This window comes from Chiroxiphia lanceolata, chromosome Z, assembly GCF_009829145.1.
Source record: "Chiroxiphia lanceolata isolate bChiLan1 chromosome Z, bChiLan1.pri, whole genome shotgun sequence".
NCBI classification, from domain to species: domain Eukaryota; kingdom Metazoa; phylum Chordata; class Aves; order Passeriformes; family Pipridae; genus Chiroxiphia; species Chiroxiphia lanceolata.
The window spans coordinates 67,030,693-67,036,692 of NC_045671.1; positions in this window are offsets into that span (position 1 = coordinate 67,030,693).

Sequence of the window (6,000 nt, forward strand, 5' to 3'; positions counted from 1 at the left end):
TACATTTGTTCCACAACCACATTAAAAAACACTGATTTCATGTGATTCTTGTTATTAGAGCAGCAGTATATTTACAAGGTTTCTCTTGAGAAAGTCAGTGCAGTCTGAGTCACAAAACAGTGCAGTGAATATTCATGGTTAAGATACACGATCACATATGCACATCTATGTGAACTTTGCAGCTGATGGCAGTTGGGAAGGATAATTCTAGATGGCTTACAAAAACGTTGGTTTAAAATTGAGTTGCCACTTGGTTAGGCTAACTTTGAACCAGTAGGTGACACAGATGTGAAATGACAGATAATCCAAATAGCTAAAATGCAACATTGTTTACCAGGCAGGTACTGCTGTCAGATAGCAAGATGTGGTATGGGTTAGAAATTCATCATCCCCACACCTCTGGCTCCAAAGGCATCAGAGGATAATTACCAATTATTAAAGCACCAGTAATGCACAAAAAAAGGTTTGTGGACATAAGGCATAGTACTGAATAATGACATTTTATCTGGAATAGCTTTCAAGTATTGACAAGCCCTTAAACTAGAAAACGAGTCATTTTGTAGTTCAGCTTTCCTGGGGGGATTTATATGAAGATCTTATGATCCTATGAAATTGCTTTTGCTTCCTTTATTGTCTTGGCACCTTTCACTGTAGTAGTTCCTTCAAGACTGAGTCATAGAGCGAAAACAAGATAGTCACAGGGCTCAAAGAGGAAGAAATAGAGCATAACTTATATAAGAATCAGATAACCTAGGGCTCAGAGTTAACCAGTCCTGTGTATTTTTTTTCCTTTAAGCAATATTTTAAAAACATCAATTTTTGAAACTTTTTAAGTAGTCCCCAATTCCCAAGACTCTGTATACACTACAGTGTTAATGGGCCACACTGCTGATAGGAATAGGTAGACTGACATAGCTTTATTGGACTTCAGTAGTTTTACAATGAATTGTAAGCTAAGAATTTAACTCCATAGTTTCTAGACTGAAGACCAGTTTCCTCATAGACTGGTATGGGAAAATGAAAAATTGTTGTCTTCCCTGGAAAAGAAACCACAGAAAAGATGCACAGTACCTGCCCACTAGTTAGAAGAATAAGCTCAGTTCTCACACTGGTGGTTTTTATCCAAGTGTAGAATCATTGCAATTACAGAGCAATAAATTCTCTCCAGCACCTATGACAGTTGCCAGTTATACAGAGAAACAAAGCTCTGAATTTCACAGTAGTTTTAATGTCATGATTTGGTTAATTAGGATACTCCACTGCAAGAGTACATTTGCAATTCAGTTTTGAGAAAGAAAGAAAGAAAGAGTGAATGAGAAGACAGAAGGAAAAAGGAAAAGAGAGAAAGAAAGGAAAGAAAGGACGAAAGGAAGAAAGGAAGGACAAAAGGAAGAAAGAAGGAAAGAAAGGAAAGGAAGGCAAGGCAAGGCAAGGAAGAAAGAAAGAAAAAAATATCATTCTCCAGAACAACTAACTGCAAATGTGTTTACGCAATTGCCTGTTTCTGCAACATCCTAGCTTGCTTCCCAAAATACCCTCAGCATGTCTGCACTTACCAGTCCCTATCAAAATGCCATTCTTTCTATCCTACTCCCTCCACCCACCTCATTAACCACATTAGTGCAGGAAACCTATGCAGAAAACTTAAAGGATTGTTCAGAAACCTTGGACCAAGCTCCTAAGAATGTGATATGGAATGGGATATGAAAAACAGCTTACCTGAAGCATATAACTTTGAACTTTTGACACTAACCCCAAGTCATCTTCAGCCCTGCATCAGCAACAATAGTGACCAGATAGCATGCTGCAAGGAATGTTATAGTTACTTCAACAGTCTTAGGAAGTGCATATCTACTGAAAATAAAGTAGATGGTTGTGAATAACATTTCAGTCTTGAGGTCCTGTTTCTGAGAAATTCACGACTTAGGTTGTGTGTGCAGCCTGTTTGTGCTCACTGTTCTGAGAACTTTAGCACCAATGCTACCTTGGCTGAGCATTGACAAACATTACTGTCCTGGAGGAAAAGAACTGTGCAGAGCTATAAAAAGGCTTATAAGACTATGCTGTAAATGAAACTTTCAAAGTACTATTCATGTCTGGAGGGAATCTTACAAAACCTTTAATGAATACCATGAGATGCACACAGTGTTGGAACAGAATGGTGCTTGATAAGATGTCTGGCTGGAATGCAGAGCGTGCACTTCGAAACATCAGTGTGCTGTGAGGGGATGTAATACCAGGAATATGCAATATAATCACCACGTAACAATGTCAGGGGTAGTCAACTGCACATTCAACAACTGCCTCAGATCACTTAGTACTGATACACATCAGTGTTTCAAGCGTTGACAATGCTTTACCACTGCCAAATGAGAAGATGAACAACAAACAAAGCCAGTCACGTTAATATGAGAAGGCTACTAAAAAAGAAACATCTCTACAGGCAGCTGACAAGGTGTTGCTTCCATATTTAATAAAAAATTGTGTGTGTGTGTGTACCTGAAGGATGCTGGTGTCTAATAATAGGATTGCCTCACGCAGGCTCTTTCTTTGGCCAAGGCTTCTGGACACACCCACATGCAGAGAAATCTGACCTGTTCGTAAACAAGCGAGGCTGGGGCTGAGAAGCAGCGGGAGCATACTGCCTCCCCAAGACAGTCAGCTCTATGGCACTAATGTGGCACCTGAGCCGCCCTAAACCTGGAGCTAAATTCCTCAGGAGGCGCTGCAGTCTTCTGCAAAGGAGCTTTCTTACATCCAGATTCTCCTCTGAAAGAGGCTTACAAACTCTGCTTGCATATCCAAGTGAAAAAGAAATCAAGTTGAAAGATGAAAAATTCTGAGGCACGAAGGAAGGACTAAACTCTCTATGCATGATGAGATGGTTTCACATACATACTCTTTATGTGTAACGTTTGTTGGTTTAAATGTGTGTTTTAAAATGTGTATTTGTTTGAGATTTGAATACACTTAGCTTTCTTTAATTTTCCTTCAGTTGCTGTTCCTACAAGCACCAGAAAACACCATCTTATGGAAAAACAGTTGCCAAGCTAAGGAAAAGAGCTTTTCCATTCATTTAGTTGTGGTAAGATACTAGCAAAAAGTTGGATTAAAAAATTAAATAAAAAAAACCCCAAACACATGGTTACTGGAGGAAGATGAGATGATGTCACCTCAGGTTTTTTTTAAATCCCCCCTTCAAATGCCAACTGATGATTCACAGGCCAGAAATAGAGTACGCTCAGAACAAACTTAACCTGTTATGTGCCTGATAATGTTGAAATATTCTTACTTGCCTAACTACTTTTGAGATCCAGTTATTTGGTATATTTTGTCATATGAACAATGTATTTAAGCTACAGAACAAGTATAGGCTTCAGCTATCAGAAAATTGGAGGTACGCTGACATATGTCTTGTACATTTATGCTTGAAAATACTGAGAGTGATAAATAACAAAAACTTAGAGGAAAACTCAGGCACTTGCTAGAACCAGTTGAGAGTTTTTAGAATAAACTATACAGTTTCGGAAAAATATTACTTGCCAAACTGCATTTTTCCCTCAGAAATGTGTTGTTGCCAATAAAATCTTAGTTGGCAAAGATTTTTCACGTCAGATAAGGAATTCTTAGTTGAATTTAAAGAGAGATCGATCCAATTAATTACTTGGCAGTTATAATAGTCATCTAAAATGCAGGTGTCTTAGGGTATGTCTGCATTTGATGTTTGACTCAGCCTTAAGAAGACAATCCCTGCCTGTGCTAAGAAGTACTGATTGCTTGTGGTGTCCACATTAGGCTGCCTATTCTGTTCTTCTTTCTGTCCAGTCACTATGGACAGAAATTGGAGAGCAGGATGGCTGGAGACAGAGAATTTTAGAGCTTGCATCAGCCATGTTCTCTGGCTTAGCACGTGCCTGTAAAAGACACAGAAAAAGCAGGTCATCCTAGATCTGAACAATCATCTGATCTGCCAGGATGTTACTGAGCTATAGTAAAGGTCAATTATAAGTCCTGAAATGTTTGCGTGAACTTGAAGATAGCAAAGACTTGATTTTAGGTCTTTGTGTCCTAGTTATTAATCTCACAGTCTTATACACAGTACATGTTATGGCTAATATGGTTTTAAGGTCAAAATCTCTCCCCTAAAGGATGAGTTGCTAAGGTCACTAGAGAGACAGATGGTGTGATTCTGCAGGCCTGAGCGTTTGTCACCTCTAGGTCAGGTAAAGTTAGAACTGTAATCTGAGTAACCAAGCCCTAGATAAGTGTCCTGACTGCTAGCAACTGAACAATAAAAAACTTTGTCTTGTTGGTGGGTTTTCTGTTTGTTTGTTTTGGGGTTATTTGTGTGTGGGGTTTTTTTTGTTTGTTTGTTTGGGGATTTTGTTTGGTTGGTTTTTTGTTTGGGGTTTTTTGTTGTTTGGTTTTTTTCCCAGCAGACGGAAAGTAGCTTGTAAATTCCTAAATTCATCCTTACATAAACCCCAATGTTGTTCTCAGATAAGCTGTCATTCCAAGTTCTCTCCTTTCAGTCCTGCCATTACACATTTAGTAAAAATTCCTGATTAGTTTACTGGGCAGAAGGTGGATGGGAAAATGACACCAGTAGTAAAGCAATTCAATCAGAAGTGTTACTGTAGTGTAACAACCTACCTTCAAAGGAGATTTATGTAATAAATTTTATTTGTCAGACTATATGTCTGCACACAATCATTTATCATTAATCCAATTATTTGGATAATGAGCAGTAGCTCATTACATCATTGTAATTTAATCTCTGGCTTGATCTCTTCTCTCTAAGACTTCAGAGTAGCCAGGTGTACTACTGTCGGTGAAAGTATTTTCTTTTAAAAATTCAGTTAATCATCTTCAAATATATCACTTTGCAGCTATTTCCTGCAAAATTACATAACATGAGGAAAACACGGAATGTTGGAACAAAGCAAGTACAGAAAATGGATGAATATTACCTAGCAGCAGTGACTGGCCATTGCCAATAGCAAGCTATATGATGCTGAATGAATACTGTTTGGCAATGGTATTTGTTCAGAATTGGCAGACCAAATTAGCAATGGCCAAGCAAAAAGAGCAGCTCCCAACAGGCCAATTTGTACAGGCAGTGAGTAATATATTTTCTAGTCTTTTCACAGAGGACTATTAGGGCTATTAAGAGGTTTGATTGGTTGTAAAATTTTCATCTCATTAAACATAAAGGAAAATATTGTAGTATACAGTAGTGTTTCTCTTTCTGGGGACCCTGAACCTTACAGGAAGTACAAGATATCAGGTATTTCCAGGGAGCAGCTCCTCACTTTGTTATCAATTTGCTTTCTCCAGGGCATACAAATGAGTACTGGCTATACTAACTAACTGTAAGCTTCTACTGTAGCTACCTACCTTTACTTTCTAGTGGCAGAGCACTTCAACAGAGAAGAGTGATTGTGATCACAGGCAGCCACTGAATGGTAGCTGATTCTCACTTCTCTCCACACAATGCTGGAAATTATAGGTAAGCTAAAAGCAGATGAACTTGCAAAACATCTAAAGAACACTATTGCTGTGTTGGATGTGGCTAAAACAAGACCTTAGTGAAGTAATGCATTTAGCCAAAATGTATATGGAAGATGAACCATGATGTAAAAACCAGCTAGAGATAACAGTGTGATCAGATACAACGTCTAAGCTCCCAAAAGCCCCAGAGTGGGTTGTGGTGTTCAGGACTTGGGCAAAAGGATGTTTCGAGTTGGTCATCCAGGCCTTGTAAAATCCTTAGACACTTTGCAAACTTAGCTGCACAGTTTTAGCCTTCCATTGTATGAGACAGTTGGATATTTCATAAGAGTGTGCTTTCACAGGAATAAATTAGTTTCTTTCTGTCAAAAGACTCAATTTATTAATTTCTAGCAATCTTAGAAGTAGGAGTCAAAGCATTGCAACTGCTGAATTACTTGAATGGTTTGTATAGGATATTTTGTTGACTAAATGCCTTTAAGGCAACAT